Below are 18,574 nucleotides of genomic sequence, written 5' to 3'. Positions count from 1 at the left end.
ATATTTAAAAAATAGCCCTGAAGAGCTAGGAAAGGCAGGGGTAGACGTGATCGGATGTGAAGATATTGGGAAATCTAGAGAAAGGGCATGGGCTTCCCATATGGCTCTAGTGGTAAAGAACCCACCTGCTAATGAAGGAGATGTAAGAGACACAAGTTCAACTCCTGGGTTGGGAAGATCTGGAGGAGGGCATGGCAACTCACTCCAGTAAAATCCCATGGACTTTCTTGCCGGGAGAATCCCATGGACAGAGGAGCCTGGTGGGCTACGTAGTGTCCATCAGGTTGCAAAGAGTCGGACACGACTGAAGTGGCTTAGCACGCAGCACATAGGAAGGGAATATGGGAATTCTTCATACTTGCCACTTTTCTGTAAGTCCGAAATTATGTGAAAATAAAGAGCTAATGAAAAGAGGGCACTGTCCTGAAGCCCTAGAGAGATAATAAATGTAAAGTTTGCCATCTCGCACCCAGTTGCACTATTCGGGTTACTGCTGAGCTGCCTGAATTTTATTAGTGGCTGCTGTGTGTCAGGCCTTGGCGGGGTCCTGGAGACCCCAAAGTAATAAAAACTCCAGTCCTCAACCCAGGCAGTTGCCAGGTTTGGTCTTAATACTAGCTCAGCTCACACTGCATCATATTACCTGTTTTCAATCCTGTCTTTCAGGTTTAAAAACATTTAAAATTTATTTAGAATTTTTCTGTAGATTTAACAAAAAATTAATACATAGAGAGCTCCCATATACCCTCTCTTCTGTGCATAATTTCCCCTATTAGTCACATAACTTGCTTTAATGCAGTACGTTGGTAACAATTAGTGACCTGGTATTTTTACATTATTATTAACTAAAGTGTGCTGTTTACATTAAGGTTCACACTTGCTTCCCTTTTTCTGTCATTTAAAAACATTTGCAGTTGGAGGATAATTGCTTTACAATGTTGTGTTGGCTTCTACTGTACAACAACGTGAATCAGCCATAGTTCAGTTCAGTTCAGTTCAGTTCAGTCCCTCAGCCGTGTCCGACTCTTTGCGACCCCATGAATCGCAGCACACCAGGCCTCCCTGTCCATCACCATCTCCCAGGGTTCACTCAGACTCACGTCCATCGAGTCCATGATGCCATCCAGCCATCTCATCCTCGGTCGTCCCCTTCTCCTCCTGCCCCCAATCCCTCCCAGCATCAGAGTCTTTTCCAATGAGTCAACTCTTCGCATGAGGTGGCCAAAGTACTGGAGTTTCAGCTTTAGCATCATTCCTTCCACAGTAATCCCAGGGTTGATCTCCTTCAGAATGGACTGGTTGGATCTCCTTGCAGTCCAAGGGACTCTCAAGAGTCTTCTCCAACACCACAGTTCAAAAGCATCAATTCTTCAGTGCTCAGCTTTCTTCGCAGTCCAACTCTCGCATCCATACATAAGCACAGGAAAAACCATAGCCTTGACTAGACAGACCTTAGTCGGCAAAGTAATGTCTCTGCTTTTGAATATGCTATCTAGGTTGGTCATAACTTTTCTTCCAAGGAGGAAGCGTCTTTTAATTTCATGGCTGCAATCACCATCTGCAGTGATTTTGGAGCCCCCCAAAATAAAGTCTGACACTGTTTCCACTGTTTCCCCATCTATTTCCCATGAAGTGATGGGACCAGATGCCATGATCTTCGTTTTCTGAATGTTGAGCTTTAAGCCAACTTTTTCGCTCTCCTCTTTTACTTTCATCAAGAGGCTTTTTAGTTCCTCTTCACTTTCTGCCATAAGGGTGGTGTCATCTGCATATCTGAGGTTATTGATATTTCTCCCAGCAATCTTGATTCCAGCTTGTGTTTCTTCCAGTTCAGCGTTTCTCATGATGTACTCTGCATAGAAGTTAAATAAGCAGGGTGACAATATACAGCCTTGAGGTACTCCTTTTCCTATTTGGAACCAGTCTGTTGTTCCATGTCCAGTTCTAACTGTTGCTTCCTGACCTGCATACAGATTTCTCAAGAGGCAGGTTAGGTGGTCTGGTATTCCCATCTCTTGAAGAATTTTCCACAGTTTATTGTGATCCACACAGTCAAAGGCTTTGGCATAGTCAGTAAAGCAGAAATAGATGTTTTTCTGGAACTCTCTTGCTTTATGATAATCCAACAGATGTCGGCAATTTGATTTCTGTTTCCTCTGCCTTTTCTAAAACCAGTTTGTACATCTCGAAGTTCTTGGTTCAGATACTGTTGAAGCCTGGCTTGGAGAATTTTGAGCATTACTTTACTAGCATGTGAGATGAGTGCAATTGTGCGGAGTTTGAGCATTCTTTGGCATTGCCTTTCTTTGGGATTGGAATGAAAACTGACCTTTTCCAGTCCTGTGGCCACTGCTGAGTTTTCCAAATTTGCTGGCATATTGAGTGCAGCACTTTCACAGCATCATCTTTCAGGATTTGAAACAGCTCAACTGGAATTCCATCACATTCAATATCACAGTTATCCAAGTCTATGCCCCAACCAGTAATGCTGAAGAAGCTGAAGTTGAACGGTTTTATCAAGACCTACAAGACCTTTTAGAACTAACACCCAAAAAAGATATCCTTTTCATTATAGGGGACTGGAATGCAAAAGTAGGAAGTCAAGAGATACCTGGAGTAACAGGCAAATTTGGCCTTGGAATACAGAATGAAGCAGGGCAAAGACTAATAGAGTTTTGCCAAGAAAATGCACTGGTCATAGCAAACACCCTCTTCCAACAACACAAGAGAAGACTCTACACATGGACATCACCAGATGGTCAACACCGAAATCAGACTGAGTATATTCTATGCAGCCAAAGATGGAGAAGCTCTATACAGTCAACAAAAATAAGACCAGGAGCTGACTGTGGCTCAGATCATAAACTCCTTATTACCAAATTCGACTTAAATTGAAGAAAGTAGGGAAAACCGCTAGACCATTTAGGTATGACCTAAATCAAATCCCTTATGATTATACAGTGGAAGTGAGAAATAGATTTAAGGGCCTAGATCTGATAGATAGAGTGCCTGATGAACTATGGAATGAGGTTCGTGACATTGTACAGGAGACAGGGATCAAGACCATCCCCATGGAAAAAAAAAATGCAAGCAAGCAAAATGGCTGTCTGGGAGGCCTTACAAATAGCTGTGAAAAGAAGAGAGGCGAAAAGCAAAGGAGAAAAGGAAAGATATAAGCATCTGAATGCAGAGTTCCAAAGAATAGCAAGAAGAGATAAGAAAGCCTCCGTCAGCGATCAATGCAAAGAAATAGAGGAAAACAACAGAATGGGAAAGATTAGAGATCTCTTCAAGAAAATTAGAGATACCAAGGGAACATTTCATGCAAGGATGGGCTTGATAAAGGACAGAAATGGTATGGACCTAACAGAAGCAGAAGATATTAAGAAAAGGTGGCAAGAATACACGGAAGAACTGTACAAAAAAGATCTTCACGACCCAGATAATGATGATGATGTGATCACTAATCTAGAGCCAGACATCTTGGAAAGTGAAGTCAAGTGGGCCTTAGAAAGCATCACTATTGACAAAGCTAGTGGAGGTGATGGAATTCCAGTAGAGCTGTTTCAAATCCTGAAAGATGATGCTGTGAAAGTGCTGCACTCAATATGCCAGCAAATTTGGAATCAGCCATAAGTATATATATATATCCTCTCCTTCTTGAGCCTCCCTCCCTCCACCCCAATCCCACCCCTCTAGGTCATCACAGAGCCCCAGGCTGAGCTCCCTGTGTTACGCAGCAACTTCCCACTGGTTTTTTATTTTGCACATGGCGGTGTATATATCTCAAGGCTACTCTCTCAATTTGTCCCACCTTCTCCTCCCCTCACTGTGTCCACAAGTCTATTACCCACGTTTGCATCTCTATTCCTGCCCGGCAAATGGGTTCAACAGTACCATTTTTCTTGATTTCATATATATGCATTAATATATGATACTAGTTTTTCCCTTTCCGACTTACTTCACCCTGTGTAACAGGCTCTGAAGTGAAGTGAAGTCGCTCAGTCATGCCCGACTCTTTGCGACCCCATGGATAGTAGCCTGCCCCAAGCTCCTCTGTCCAAGGGATTTTCAAGGCAAGAGTACTTAGGTTCATCCATTTCAGTTCAACTGACTCAAATTCGTTCTTTTTTAAAGGCTGAGTAATATACCACTGTGTATATGTACAACATATACAAGTTTTCTGTCGATGGACATCGGGGTTGGTTGCTGTAAACTGTAAATATTTACAATGTTTGTAAATATTGTAAATAGTGCTGCAGTGAACATTGGTGCACATGTATCTTCTCTAATTCTGGTTTTGTCAGGGTATATGCCCAGTAGTAGGGTTGTTGTTGAGCAGTTCTGTGGGCTTTGACAAATGCATGATGACTTCTATCCACTCATGCGTGTGTGTGTGTGCATGTGTGAAGTCATTTCAGTCATGCCCGACTCTTTGTGACCCCTTGGACTTAGCCAGGGGATTTTCGCTACCCAGGAATCGAACCCACGTCTCTTACATCTCCTGCTTTAGCAGGATTCTTTACCACTAGCACCACCTGGGAAACCCTCTATCCACTCATGTGAAAGGGAAAGTGTTAGTTGCTCAATCATGTCCAACTCTTTGCGACCCCATAGACTGTAGCCCGCCCGGCTCCTCTGTCCATGGAATTCTCCAGGCAAGAATACTGGAGTGGGTAGCCATTCCCTTCTCCAGGGGATCTTCCCAACCCAGGGATTGCACCTGGGTCTCCTGCATTGAAGGCAGATTCTTTACCCTCTGAGCCAGTAGGGAAGCCCATCCAGTCATATAGCAACATAGAGAAGAGTTTCACTTCCCTGAGAATCTCTTAGGCTTCTCCTCGTCCTCTTCTTCCTCCTGAACCTTGGAAACCATTGATTTTACTGTCCCTATAGTTTTGCTTTTTTCAGAATGTCATATAGTTGGAATCTGACAGTAGATAGCCTCTTTAAGACTGGCTTCTTTCCTTTGGTGCTGCTGCTAAGTTGCTTCGGTCATGTCTGACGCTGTGTGACCCCATAGATGGCAGCCCATCAGACTTCTCTGTCCCTGGGATTCTCTAGGCAAGATTACTGGAGTGGGTTGCTATTGCCTTCTCCAATGCATGCAGGCATGCTGAGTCGCTTCAGTCGTGTCTGACTCTGTGCAACCCCGTGGACAGTAGCCCACCAGGCTCCTCTGTCCAAGGGATTCTCTAGGCAAGAATACTGGAGTGGGTTGCCATTGCCTTCTTCTTCTTTCCTTTAGTAATATGCATTTAAGGCTCCCTCAGGTCTTTTCATGGCTTGATACCTCATTCCTTTTTAGCACTGAATAATAATATTCCATTGTCTGGATGTACACTGTTTATTTAGCTATTCACCTACGGAAAGACTCCTTGATTGCTTTCAGTTTTTGACAAGTAGGAATAAAGCTGCTACAAACGCTTGTGTGCAGGTTTTTGTGTGGACATGTTTTCAGCTCCTTTGGGTAACTATGGAGTGTGATTGTTAAGATCATTTGGTAAGAATATTTAGTTTTGCAAGAAACTGCCAAACTCTCTTCCAAAGCGACTCAGCCATTTTGCATTTCCATCAGTAATACACGGGAGTTCCCGTTGCTCTGCGTTCCCACCAGCATTTTGTGCTGTCGGTTTTTTGGATCTTAGCCAGTCTAGTAGACGTGTAATGCTATCTCATTTTAATTTGCAAGTTCCATCAAGATACATTATGTAGAACATATTTTCATATGCTTATTTGCCATCTGTGTATCTTCCTTCTCATCTGTTAAGAACTTTTGCCCATTTTTTAAATTGGGTTGTTTCTTTTCTTAGAGTTGAGTTTAAAAGAATTCTTTGTATAGTTTGGATACAAGTCCTTAATTGGACATGTGCTTTGCAAAGATTGTTTTTACAAGCCTGTGGCTTCTTATTCTGTTAACAATTTTTTTTTTTTTTTGTAAAGTGGAAGTTTTGCCTCTTAATGAGATCCAAGTTATTGAGTTTTCTCTTTGGGGCATCATGCTATTGGTGTTGTATCTAAAAAATCATTGCCAAATCTAGATCCTAGATTTTCTCCTATGTCATCTAGAAGTTTTATAGTTTTATATTATACATTTAGGTTTATGACCCATTTGGGTTACTTTTTGTGATGGATAGAAGGACTCTGTATAGAATCTTTTTCTTTCTTCCTTTCTCTTTCTTTCTTCCTTACTTGATTTTTCTTTGTTTCTTTCTCTCCCTCCCTCCATCCCTCCCTCCTTCTCTCCTTCTCTCCCTTCCTTTCTGTCTCTCTCTCTCAGCCCATACCTTGGGATCCTTGAGCTGACATGTGTGAGAAGTCCAGCTATGCTGAAGCCACCAATCGTCCTAGAGAGAGCACATGGAAAGAGATAGAAGGCCTGAGGATCCCCAGCTGTTGGGAACTTGTCAGCCCAGGCCCATGTGCAAGCGAGGGAGACATCCAATGTGTTCAGCTCCCACTCCTGACACCAAGGGAAACAGAGCCGAGTGGAGCCCACTGAGCCCTCACCAGATTGCAAAGCCACAAGCCAAGTGAATGCTGTGACAGTTTCAGCCTGACACCAAATAGCACAGAGACAAACTATCTCCACTGAGCCCGACCGGGTTGCAGATTCAGGAGCAAAAGCAATGCACTAAGTTTGGGGATAGTTTGTTTTGCAGCCATTGTACTGACCTGCTGCCGACCCACGATACCCACCTTCCTTTTTTTTCTCTTGCCAACAGAACCCAGACTTCATCAGGGCAGCCATGTGCCCTCCCTGAGGTAATGGAGCATGATTTGTTTCAGCTGATCACGACAATCCCATTCCAACTTTCCCAGCCTCCCTTGTCCGAGGGGTTGCTGGATGATCCAGCTCTGCCAACAAAATGTACGAGGACATCCGTGTATTATGGGGGAAGTGCTTCCGGGGCAACCGTTAGCATCACGTGACAGAAGGGGGTCTCACTGTTGTGAACACAGCCCATCTTGCTGCCATGAGAGAAGGCTAAGACAACCACAGTGTGGATGTTCTGGGGCCTGCAAAGTACAGAATAAACTCCAGCAACCACTGATATCTGAAATTCTGGTAAGGAGAGAAGAACTTTCCCAGCATGGGGGCCCTGACATCTTTGAACAGCTGAATCATACCAGCTGCGGTCAACTTCCAGGCACCATTTCTCCACAGGAGAAATTTTGACTGTTTATGCTTCTGTGACTTGGCTTTTTGTCATTCTGAAGTTTAACAGAACAGATCCAGGGAGTTTATTGTGAGAACTGGAGCTGACTGGGGTCTCCAAGCTGGCCTGGCTCACCTGGTTTTGGGGGACTGAGGACATGAGGAATTGATAACAACCTTGAACCAAGCTCTGCAAGAGAGACTATGGGTCTGAGGAGTCAGTGGGGCTGAGGGTGGCTGACATCCAATCAAACCACAAATAAGGTGGGGCCAAGAAACAAGGTTTCTTCCAAAAGAGAGCAATGATGATGATGGTGGTGATAATGATGGTGGTGACGACAATGATGGTGCTGATGGGGGCGATCGTGGTGGTGGTGGCTGGGATGGTGCCGTTTGTGATGATGGCGGTGATTTTAATGGTGAGGATGATGAAGCTGAGGATGACGATGGTGATAAGGATGGAGGTGGTGATGAGAGGATGATGTTAAGAGATAAAATCATCATCATAAATGTGACGCTGTCACATTTTATGTAGCAGTGTGGCACTGTGTACCAGACTCTGTTGCAGGCTCTTGTCGTATACTAATTAGTCCTCACGAAAACTCTAGGAACTAGGTACTATTGTTGGGTCCATTTACAGAGGAGCAAAAGGCACAGGGAGGGTATGAAATTTGCTTAAGATAGCATAGCTGATGAGTGCTGAGTGAGCACGCTTCCTCAGGAGAAAGAAACTCTTCTCAGGAACCTAACTGACACAGCAACACCGTGCTTGTTGCAATGTGTACGATTTTGCCATCTGAGAGCAATGCCCACAGAGCTTAGTGTTTTTGGCTGAAGGCCTGCTTACTTCACTGATTTTCTGGGAGAAAGGGAAAAACGTCCTGAATTATACTATCTCCAAGCGTTGCCTTCCTCTAAGTCGCCATGGACTCAGCTGTCAGAGTTCACAGAGTTAAATCTCTCTCTTTTGGGTGAACTTCTCCTTGTGGCTCTCCATTGCTTAAAGGTTAAACCAGAGTTTCTCGGTTTTGGTACTACTGACATTTTGATCTGGGTGATTCTTTGTCATGAGAGTGTGTCCCGTGCATTGTGAGATGTTTAGCTGCATCCTTGACCTCTGCCCACTAGATTCCAGATGCATCTGCCCATTGTAGCAACCAAAATGTCTCCAGACTTTGCCAAATGCCCCCTGGAGTGGGAGTTGGGGGTGGCCCCTGGTTTAGAACCACTGGGCCAAAGGAAACAGGTTCCCAATTTTAAAAGGTAATTTGACCACAGGGCTCTCAGGAGACCCTCCCATCTTACAGTGGGCTTCCCAAGGGCAAAGAGCCAGCCTTACTTGTCTTCTTTCTCTTCCCCTGATGTTGACCTGTAGTTCATAGCAATGAGGACTCAAGAGATAGTAGTCAGATTGAACACAACCAGATTGCGATCAGGGATAAAACTATGCAAACAGAAAGCGCGGGGACTTCCAAGAAAGGAGGCCTCTGAAATGGGTCCTGAAGGCATCTCTGAAAAGGAGAGAGCTTCTGTGGAAGCATTCTAAAGGAGGCTAGAAAGAAGATGGGCATCTGGGCTGACAAAGCAGCACTAGCAGGGGGTGGCGATGTACATGTATATCTCAGGGAGTGCCTGGTTGGGGCAAGCAGTCCAGCTTAGGGCCATATTACAAAAGGTCTTGATCACCAGCCTCGTGAGATGTGCAGCATCAAAAGATTCCAAATTGGATATTTGGCAGAAAGCAACAAAATTCTGTAAAGCAATTATCCTCAGTTAAAAAAAAGATTCCACATTGGGACTTCCCTGGTGGTCCAATAATTAAGAATCCATCTTCCAATGCAGGGGACATGGGTTCAATATACAGGACAATTAAACCTGTGCACTGCAACTATAGAAACACAGCCAAAAAATAAAATAGGTATTTAAAAGAAGGTTTTCAAACCAAGGCAAGAGAGTTTCAACTGTGGGTTTTAGAACAATCCCTCTGGCAGTTGCACGGATGGTGAGCCCGAAGGAGACACAGCTGGTTAGCAGCTGAGGTGCTGCAATCATCCAGTGCGAGCTGAGACCCAGTTGACAGGAGAGCAAGAGGCAGAAGGACTCTAGGAGTGACAAGAGGCCGCACCCTCCCATGTCACCATGGATAGATGCTAATCCTTTCTAAGACGGTAAGTTCAGTTCAGGTCAGTTGCTCAGTCATGTCCGACTCTTTGCGATCCCATGGACTGCAGCACGCCAGGCCTCCCTGTCCATCACCAGCTCCCGGAGCCTACCCAAACTCATGTCCATTGAGTCAGTGATGCCATCCAACCATTTCATCCTCTGTTGTCCCCTTTCCTCCCGCCTTCAATCTTTCCCAGCATCAGGGTCTTTTCCAATGAGTCAGCTCTTCACATCAGGTGGCCAAAGTATTGGAGTTTCAGTTTCAACGTCAGTCCTTCCAGTGAATATTCAGGACTGATTTCCTTTAGGATTGGCTTGTTTGATCTCCTTGCAGTCCAAGGGACTCTCAAGAATCTTCTCCAACACCACAGTTCAAAAGCATCAATTCTTCAGCAAGTATAAAATTTCCAGCCCCTAGTAAGTGGTTAATAATATGAGCTTTCCCTTCTCCATCACTGCTCCTGGCTGTGCTTTTCCTCCACTCCTCATTCTTCAGAAACCGCCCTCACTTTTGAAAGCCTGACACCTCCTCAGAGGAGAAGTCCTGAGCTTCCCAGATGGGGTTCCTCTTCTGTATGCTTATGGACACTTACCCAGTGACCTTGTATAGGCGTTTGGGGCACCTTGTGATTTTGTGTTTTGCTTCCTCTATTAGACAGTGAGCTCTTTGCAGACTTTGACTCCGTCTTGTTCATTTCCTCCTTGAAACAATATTTATTGAGTACCTACTATGTGCCAGGCACTGTGCTAGGTATAGGCATACAGCTGCAAACAATGGTCTTGTGTTCCCAGCACCCGTGGATGGCCTGGAGAGTGAATGAATGAATGAACAAAGGTGCAGCCAATGGGATGGTTGAGGCGGCTGAGACCTAGAAAGCTTCAGTGAGTCACCCTCAACTGTCCGGGGGTGGGTGACCAAGGAGGAGCTGAAGCCTGGACAGTTAAAGAACAAGCAAACCAGCTCTCGACACACGGGGCCTCCATATCTCATGCTGTCCTGGGATGTTTCTGCGTTCCCAGGATGGCCCCCCCCGGCAGCAGGACTACCACCTGTCAGCTGGCGTGGCTCTGTCCTCTTCACCTAGTCGGCTGAAGCTGCAGGAACTGCGGCTTTATTTGTTGTGGATATCAGTGGTTTATCACCGCACATACTTGTCCCCTTGTTGCCAGGTGACAAGCCCTGTTTTTCCCTGTTATCTTTCCAGTCTTAACATTTGCAGTCCTAAACTGGATGCTCAGCCCGTGCAAGGAAATATTTGTAGTGGTTAGTCTCTGGTGGAAGGAAGGAAGAATGTGCCACTGCAAAGCTGTCGACAGGATGGCACCCACGCCTGCCCTCCAGCTGTTTTGCAAGAAGGAGGCACTAGAGCACCAGACTCTTCCAACACAGGAGAAGCCAGCATGTGCCCTGCCTTCCTAGAGTCCATTTCCTAAATGGAGTGGCCTCCTGGCTCCAGACTTTATTCCTGGATGTTCAGCCTCTGCACAATCAATGCTGTTTGGCCTTGGTGACGTCCTTTAGTGCTGTCTGTGTCTTTAGACTTCTTTATTTTTGGCTGCGCTGGGTCTTCATTTTGCTGCATGCAGGCTTTAGCAGTTGTGATGCACGAGCTTACTTGCCCCATGGCATGTGGGATATTCCCGGACCAGGGATCGAACCCATGTCCCCTGCATTGGAAGGTGGATTCTTAACCACTGAGCTACCAGGGAAGTTCTCTGTGTCTTTGGTCTTTAACTCAGCTTACCTCTAGCTGGGTCTTCTCTCTTGTTATTTGGATACTCAGACATACCTGTTGGGAATGTTATTTCCCCAGACCGGATTCACTTCCATTTCTTGGAAACTCGCCATGTGCCCAGTGTTATATAATCAATTATCCCACTAAATCTTCAAACAACACTGCATATTCCCATTTTATAGATGAAGACACTGAGGCTCAGAGAGGTTATGTAACTTGCTCAGGATCTCACAGCTAGCACATGGTAAAAACGGACCATACCCTGTATCTCTCCTCCACAGCCTGTACCCTTGGCCAATCTGCTATACTTCCCCTCTGGAATTCTATCTGGGAGCTATAGCTATGGGCTCCTTTTCCTTGAGAGCAGGACCCAGACCAAAATGAGCCAGTGAGTCTCCTGGCTATGACCATCTCTCCATGCACAGGTGCTTTTACATCCTACATACCTGTGCCCATATCCACAGTCACAGCATTAACATCTCCTTGGAAGATGGGGCCATGCTGGGGCAAAGGCCCCAAAGATAAGGATACAATGTCATCCTCATAATGAGTTGTTTGCCTCAGGATGTCTGGAGAGAAATTACAAGGATGCAAGGGCTAGCATGGGGCATGGAGAGAAGAGAGTTGAAAGACTAAGGTCTCAGGTTGATTGAAGGAATTCATAAAAAATGATGGTTAAGAAATCAGAGACATACAGGACAATAAAATATGCAAGAGTGGGCCCTTGGGAAAAAAAAATCAAACCCAGTGATGACCAAAGGAGTGGGGTGGGGAGGCGGGTTGGAGGGACGCTCAAGAGGGAGAGGATATATATACACACATAGCTGATTCATGTCATTGAACAACAGAAACACAACACAATTGTAGAGCAATTATACTCCAATTATGAAAAAACAAACCCTGTCACCCAGAACCCTGGGGTTTATTCATTCATTCAGTGAACATTTATTGATGCCTATTGTACATCTTCACATCCTAGGAGCTAGAGACTGTGAAGGTTAAAAAGACATGGTTCCCGTCCCCAGGGAGCTTGTTGTCTGCTGGAGAAAAGCGTGGCCAAGTAATTAGGGCACAATGTTATACCAGTTCTGAGAGGGAAGCTTGAAAACTGAAGTTTTCACGAAGAAGGGCCAACCCTGGAGCAACCTACAGGTGAGCAGGAATTCTCCAGTTTGAGCGTGAGTAGAATGAGGTGGGAACAGTAGCCTGAGGGAAGAAACAGATTTTGCAGAGGTATTAAGAGGAGGCCAGTTACTGGGGTAATTGATAGGAGATCAAGGAAGGTGACGGGGCAAGCAGAGTGACAAGACAGGTAGAAAAGAAACATGGGAGTTTTAGTTCAGGAGTACAGTCGCTTTTAAATCATTTTGACTGCAACCCACAGTAAGAAATGCATTTTCTATTTTGGCTCAGTACAATCATGCACGCACACACACACACACACACGCACGCACACATGTGCATATGTGTATGTGTGAAACAAAGATCCACAAAGCAATATTTCACAAAGGAACTTACCAGTCGTTCTGCTGTGTTTTGTTCTGTTTTGTTTTTCCAATGTTGGTCAGGGATGGAGTAAGCTTATCACAAAATAGTACACATGATATGATTTCATTTATATGCAATTATGTAACAGACAAAACTAATCTACAGTGGTACAGATGAAATCAGTGGCTGTCTGGGCTGCGGATGGGGTGGGGCAAGATTAAAAGCAAAGAACTGAAAGAGCTTCCTTAGGAGATGGAAATGTTCTGTATCTTGATTAAGGTGGTGGTTACATGGGCACATGCATTTGTCAAAAATAAATACATAAAAATAAATGCATGGGAGGGAACTTTCTTGGGTTGGTGTTGATGTTCTATATCTTGATAAGGAATTTGCATGCACAGCCGAGTGCATCTGTCAAAACTCATCAAGTGGTACACTTAAGCTTTGTGTATTTCACTGTATGTAAATTTTACAAAAAAAGAAAAAATCATGGACAAATAGTGAACTATAGTTGATGAAACGCATGCTGAAATGTTAGGAGAAAGCGCAACGCACTTTCTGAAATGCATCAGAAAATAAAATAGATTGGTAGGTGGAGAGAGGAATGGAAATGTTTACGGGTAAGTGACGAAGTAAATATAAACTGTCAACACACAACAGGACAATTCAATGAGGAAAGAGCCACCTTTTCATAAATGGTGCTGGAAGAACTGGGTATTCACATACAAAAGAATGAAGTTGGATCCTTACTTCACATCAGATACAAAAATTATCTTAAAACAGATTTAGGACCTTAATGTGAGAGTTCAATTATAAGACTCTTAGAAGAATTGTTATTGTTGTTGAGTTGCTAAGTTATGTCCAACTCTTTGTAACCCCAGGGACTGTAGCCCACCAGGCTCCTCTGTCCATGGGATTCTCCAGGCAAAAATATCAGAGTGGGTTCCTGACCCAGGATCTAACCTGCGTCTCCTGCATTGGCTGGTAGATTCTTTACCACGAGCCACCAGAATACATAGATGTAAATCTTCCTGACCTTAAGTTGGGCAATGGTTTCTAAGTTATGACACAAAAAAGCATAATCAACAAGAGGGAAAAAAAAGTAAATCTGACATCATCAAATTTAAAAGCTTTGGGGCTTTTAAGAAACTGAAAAGACAATTCCCCAGAATCAAAGAAAATTTTTGCAAATCATAGATCCGATAAGAGACTTGTACCTAGAATACGTAAACAACTTGCACACGTACAACAGGAAGTTTATTCATAATTGCCCAAAGGCAGAAACAATGCAGATGTTCACTGACTGACAGTGGATACACGCAAAGGAGCAGATTCATGCAGGAGAACATTATTTGGGAATAGAAAGAAATGAAGTACCGATACATGCTTCAACACGGATCAACCTTGAACACGTGCCAAGTGAAAGAAGCCACCTGTGAAGGACCATATGTTGTGGATTCTGTATATACAGAATGCCCACAACAGGCAACTCTAAAGAGCCAGGATGTAGATCCTGTTGCCCAGAGATTGGCGTGGGGATGAGAGGGCAGGATCCCAACGGTAAAGAATACAGGGTCTCTTCTTGGGCTAATGAAAAGGTAATGAACTTGATTGTGCTGAAGGCTGCACAAATCTGTGAATACGCTAAGGTGATTAAATTATATACTTTCAATGGCTGAATTGTATGGTTTTTACCACAATAAAGCTGTTTGAACATGTGAATGTAGATATGAGTGAAGCAACTGATAAACTGACAAATTGCACTTCACCAAAATGAGACATTTCTCTTCTTGAAAAGATACTACTAAGGAAATAAAGAGGCAAGCCACACACAGTGAGAAAATATCTGCAAACTGTATATCTAGTAAAAGACTGTGTCTATAATCTAAAGAGCTCTAAAACTCAGTAGAAAAACAACTCAGGTTTCTAAATGGGCAAAAGACTTGAACAGACCAACACATGTAGACATACAGCAAATAAACATATGAAAAGATGCTCAGCATCATGTCGTTCAGCTCAGTTCAGTCGCTCAGTCGTGTCCGACTCTTTGCGACCCCATGAATCACGGCACGCCAGGTCTCCCCATCCATCACCAACTCCCGGAGTTCACTCAGACTCGAGTCCATCGAGTCAGTGATGCCATCCAGCCATCTCATCCTCTGTCGTCCCCTTCTCCTCCTGCCTCCAATCCCTCCCAGCATCAGAGTCTTTTCCAGTTAGTCAACTCTTCACATGAGGTGGCCAAAGTACTGGAATTTCAGCTTTAGCATCATTCCCTCCAAAGAAATCCCAGGACTGATCTCCTTCAGAATGGACTGGTTGGATCTCCTTGCAGTCCAAGGGACTCTCAAGAGTCTTCTCCAACACCACAGTTCAAAAGCATCAATTCTTCAGTGCTCAGCTTTCTTCACAGTCCAACTCTCACATCCATACATGACCACAGGAAAAACCATAGCCTTGACTAGACAGACCTTTGTTGGCAAAGTAATGTCTCTGCGTTTGAATATGCTATCTAGGTTGGTCATAACTTTTCTCCCAAGGAGTAAATGTCTTTTAATTTCATGGCTGCAATCACCATCTGCAGTGATTTTGGAGTCGCCAAAAATGAAGTCTGACACTGTTTCCACTGTTTCCCATCTATTTCCCATGAAGTGATGGGACCGGATGCCATGATCTTCGTTTTCTGAATGTTGAGCTTTAAGCCAACTTTTTGGGGAACTACAAATTAAAATCACAATGAGATACCTCAACACACATTAGAATGGCTCGTGTTTTCACATTAAATTAAAAAAAAAATATATCACAGTTCCATGTGCCAGTAAATCAACTGGAATTCTTACAACCTCTGGTGGAAATGCAAAATGTTACAGTCATTTGGAAAACAATTGGGCAGTTTCTCATAAAATAAAGCACACTTTATGACCTACTTTTCCACTCCGAGATATTTATCCTAGAGATGAAAACTCAGCCTCACACAGCAATCTGTCTGGAAATGTTTACAGTGACTTTATTTATAACTGCCAAAAACCAGATGTTCCCCAGCTGGTGAATAAGTACATGAACCTCAGTTAAGCCACACGATGGAACGCTATTCAACAATCAAAAGGGAATCTTCAGATACACGCAACACTATGGAAAAATCTCCAAAACACGATGTATTATGAAAGAAGCCAGACTGAAAAATGCCACTGACTGTATAATTCTGTTCATATGACAGACTCTAGGGAGAGATGCTAGATCAGTGGTTGCCAGGGACCAGATCAGTGGTTGCCAGGGACCAGCTGGGAAGCAGGATCACTGCAAAAGGGGAGGGGGAGTTTTCTTGTGGTGAAGGCACCGCCCTGAGATGTGATTGTGGTGGTGGCTGCTTGACTGTATTTGTCAAAACTCACTGAACTGTACGCTGAAGGAGGTGAATCCTATGGTAGGCAAACTATAATGTAAAAAATTAATCTAAAAATAGAAAGGAAAGTAAAGTCACTCAGTCGTGTCTGACTCTTTGCGACCCCATGGACTGTAGCCTACCAGGCTCCTCTGTCCATGGGATTTTCCAGGCAATAGCACTGGAGTGGATTGCCATTTCCTTCTCCAGGGGATCTTCCCAACCCAGGGATCGAACCCAGGTCTCCCGCACTGTAGACAGACGCTGTACTGTCTGACCCACCAGGGAAGCCCAAAAACATGGTCTAAAGATGAATCTAAAACTTAAATAATCTTCATCTAAAAATTTTAAATATATTTAGATAGTGGAATCTGATGGTGGAAATATGTCTTTTTACATCTTTTTGGTATGTTTGCTGCTGCTGCTAATCGCTTCAGTCGCGTCCCACTCTGTGTGACCCCATAGATGGCAGCCCACCAGGTTCCCCCGGCCCTGGGATTCTCCAGGCAAGAACACTGGAGTGGGTTGCCATTTCCTTCTCCAATGCATGAAAGTGAAAAGTGAAAGTGAAGTCGCTCAGTCGTGTCTGACTCTTAGCGACCCTATGGAGTACAGCCTACCAGGCTCCTCCGTCCATGGGAGTTTCCAGGCAAGAGTACTGGAGAGGGTTGCCATTGCCTTCTCCGTTTGGTATGTTTGAATAAGTTCATAATCAGATGTTTGGCAAAAGTCATCAAAAAGATAGAAGTGACTGATAAAATAAATGTGTGCATGATCAAAACAGACAGACAATTAATAAATAAAAAATAGTTGAGAATCCACCTGCCATGCCAGGGGACCTGGGTTCCATTGTGGATCTGAGAGGATTCCACATGCCTCGAGGCACCTAAGCCCCTGTGCCACAAATACTGAGGCCTGCCTGCCCCAGAGCCCGTGCTCCACAACAAGAGAAGCCACTGCAATGAGAAGCCCAAGCACCGCAAGGAAGAATAGGCCCCGCTCTCCACAACTAGAGAAAGCCCTCGCGGCAATGAAGACCCAGTTCAGCCACAAAATCGGTCAAGAAAATTTTTAAAAATGAGTCATTCCACCCTTCAAATCTTAAATGATAATAAATAATAAATATAATGGTGAAAGCATTAGAAGTCATGACTCAAAAAATTGACTTTATAAGCTACTGATGGGTCATGACCTTCAGTTTGAAAAAACACTGCTTTAGACCCAGTTAAGGCACTTAATGGCAACCTGCTGCTGTATTCCTGCCTGGAAAATTCCGTGTTCAGAGAAGCCTGCCGGGCTACAGTCCATGGGGTCGCAAAGAGTCAGACACGACCGAGTGACTAACAGACACAGGGCACTTAAATTTTCTCTTTTTGGTATTTATTTGTTTATTTGGCTGGGTCTTAGTTGTGACACATGGGCTCTGGAGCGCTTGGGCTCAGTTGCTCCAAGGCATGTGGGATCTTAGTTTCCCTTCCCCAACCGGGGATCAAACCCACGTGACCCGCATTGGAAGGCAGACTCCCAACCATGGGACCACTAGGGAAATCTCAAGGTACTTCAGGTTTTAGCTGGAGACAGCCTGCCTGGGGAGGTCGGAGTCTCCAGAAGTGGGCTGAACTGGGCTGGTTCTCCACTCTGGGAACAGGGCTGGTGGGAGGTCCTGGCCAGCTCAGTGGGAAACAGCTGCCTGGTGTCCCCAGGGAATCTGGGCCACATGAAGAATCCTATCTCCTCCATCAGGGAGTCAGCTTGGGGGTGACAGCAGAAGGCAGCCAACATTCTGGAAGTCATCTGTGTGGATGAAAACCACAAGGCTCTCATCTCCCATATGGACTGGATTTGACTTTGGATTTTCACTCGACTCTGGATGTAATAGAGTTCTCCCATTCCGATGAAGTTTCGCTTTCTCAGCAGCCTTGCCACTGCACGTACAGGGTGGGGCTTAATTTAATTTTTTTAGTGAAATCATGTTCAAGATAGTTGTGGTCAAGGAAAAATGTGTCCCTATTACATCTGATTTTTATATTGGAGTTACAGTTAATATCAGCTTATGGAGGGTTTCCTGAATAAGAAAACGTTCTATGTAAAGGTGCAAGTTTGGAAAATTATCATTCAAACTCGTTTCTGCAGTTTTAAGAGGTGAGCTTAGCTACTCATGGTCTTGGAGATTAAGATAAAACTCCAGTGGATCAACATGTACACACTGCTATATTTAAAATGGATAATCGGGACTTCCCTGGTGGTACAGTGGGTAAGAATCTACCTGCCAATGCAGGGGACATGGGTTTGATCCCTGGTCCAGGAATATTCCACATGCCAAGGAGCAATTAAACCTGTGCACCACAACTACTGAGCCCACACGCTGCAACTGTCGAAGCCCATGTCCCTAGAGAGCCCATGTTCTGCAAAAACAGAAGCCACCGCAATGAGAAATCCACACTCGGCAATGAGAGAGTAGCCCCCAATCACAGCAACTATAGAAAGCCCAAGAGCACCAAGGAAGACCCAGGACAATCAAAGATAAAATAAGTAAAATGGATAACCAACAAGGACCTACTGTATAGCACAGGGAACTTTGCTTAATGTTATGTGGCAGCCTGGATAGAAAGGGAGTTTGGTGGAGAATGGATACATGTACATGTA

The 18,574-nt window shown here is 44.4% G+C and overlaps 1 protein-coding gene across 2 annotated transcripts in view; it reads right to left on the bottom strand.

Moving 5' to 3' along the window:
- IL4R (interleukin 4 receptor) overlaps positions 1-12,738 on the bottom strand; it is a 64,559-nt gene extending 51,821 nt beyond the window's left edge. For both annotated transcript variants that reach the window (XM_060405826.1, XM_060405825.1), the window contains exon 1: positions 12,577-12,738. The gene's annotated coding sequence lies outside the window, so the exon portion shown is untranslated. The remainder of the gene's footprint in view (positions 1-12,576) is intronic.
- Positions 12,739-18,574: the final 5,836 nt, after the last annotated feature.

The sequence above is a fragment of the Ovis aries genome, chromosome 24, assembly GCF_016772045.2.
Source record: "Ovis aries strain OAR_USU_Benz2616 breed Rambouillet chromosome 24, ARS-UI_Ramb_v3.0, whole genome shotgun sequence".
Taxonomy (NCBI): Eukaryota; Metazoa; Chordata; class Mammalia; order Artiodactyla; family Bovidae; genus Ovis; species Ovis aries.
This window is presented reverse-complemented; position numbering and strand designations above follow the sequence as displayed.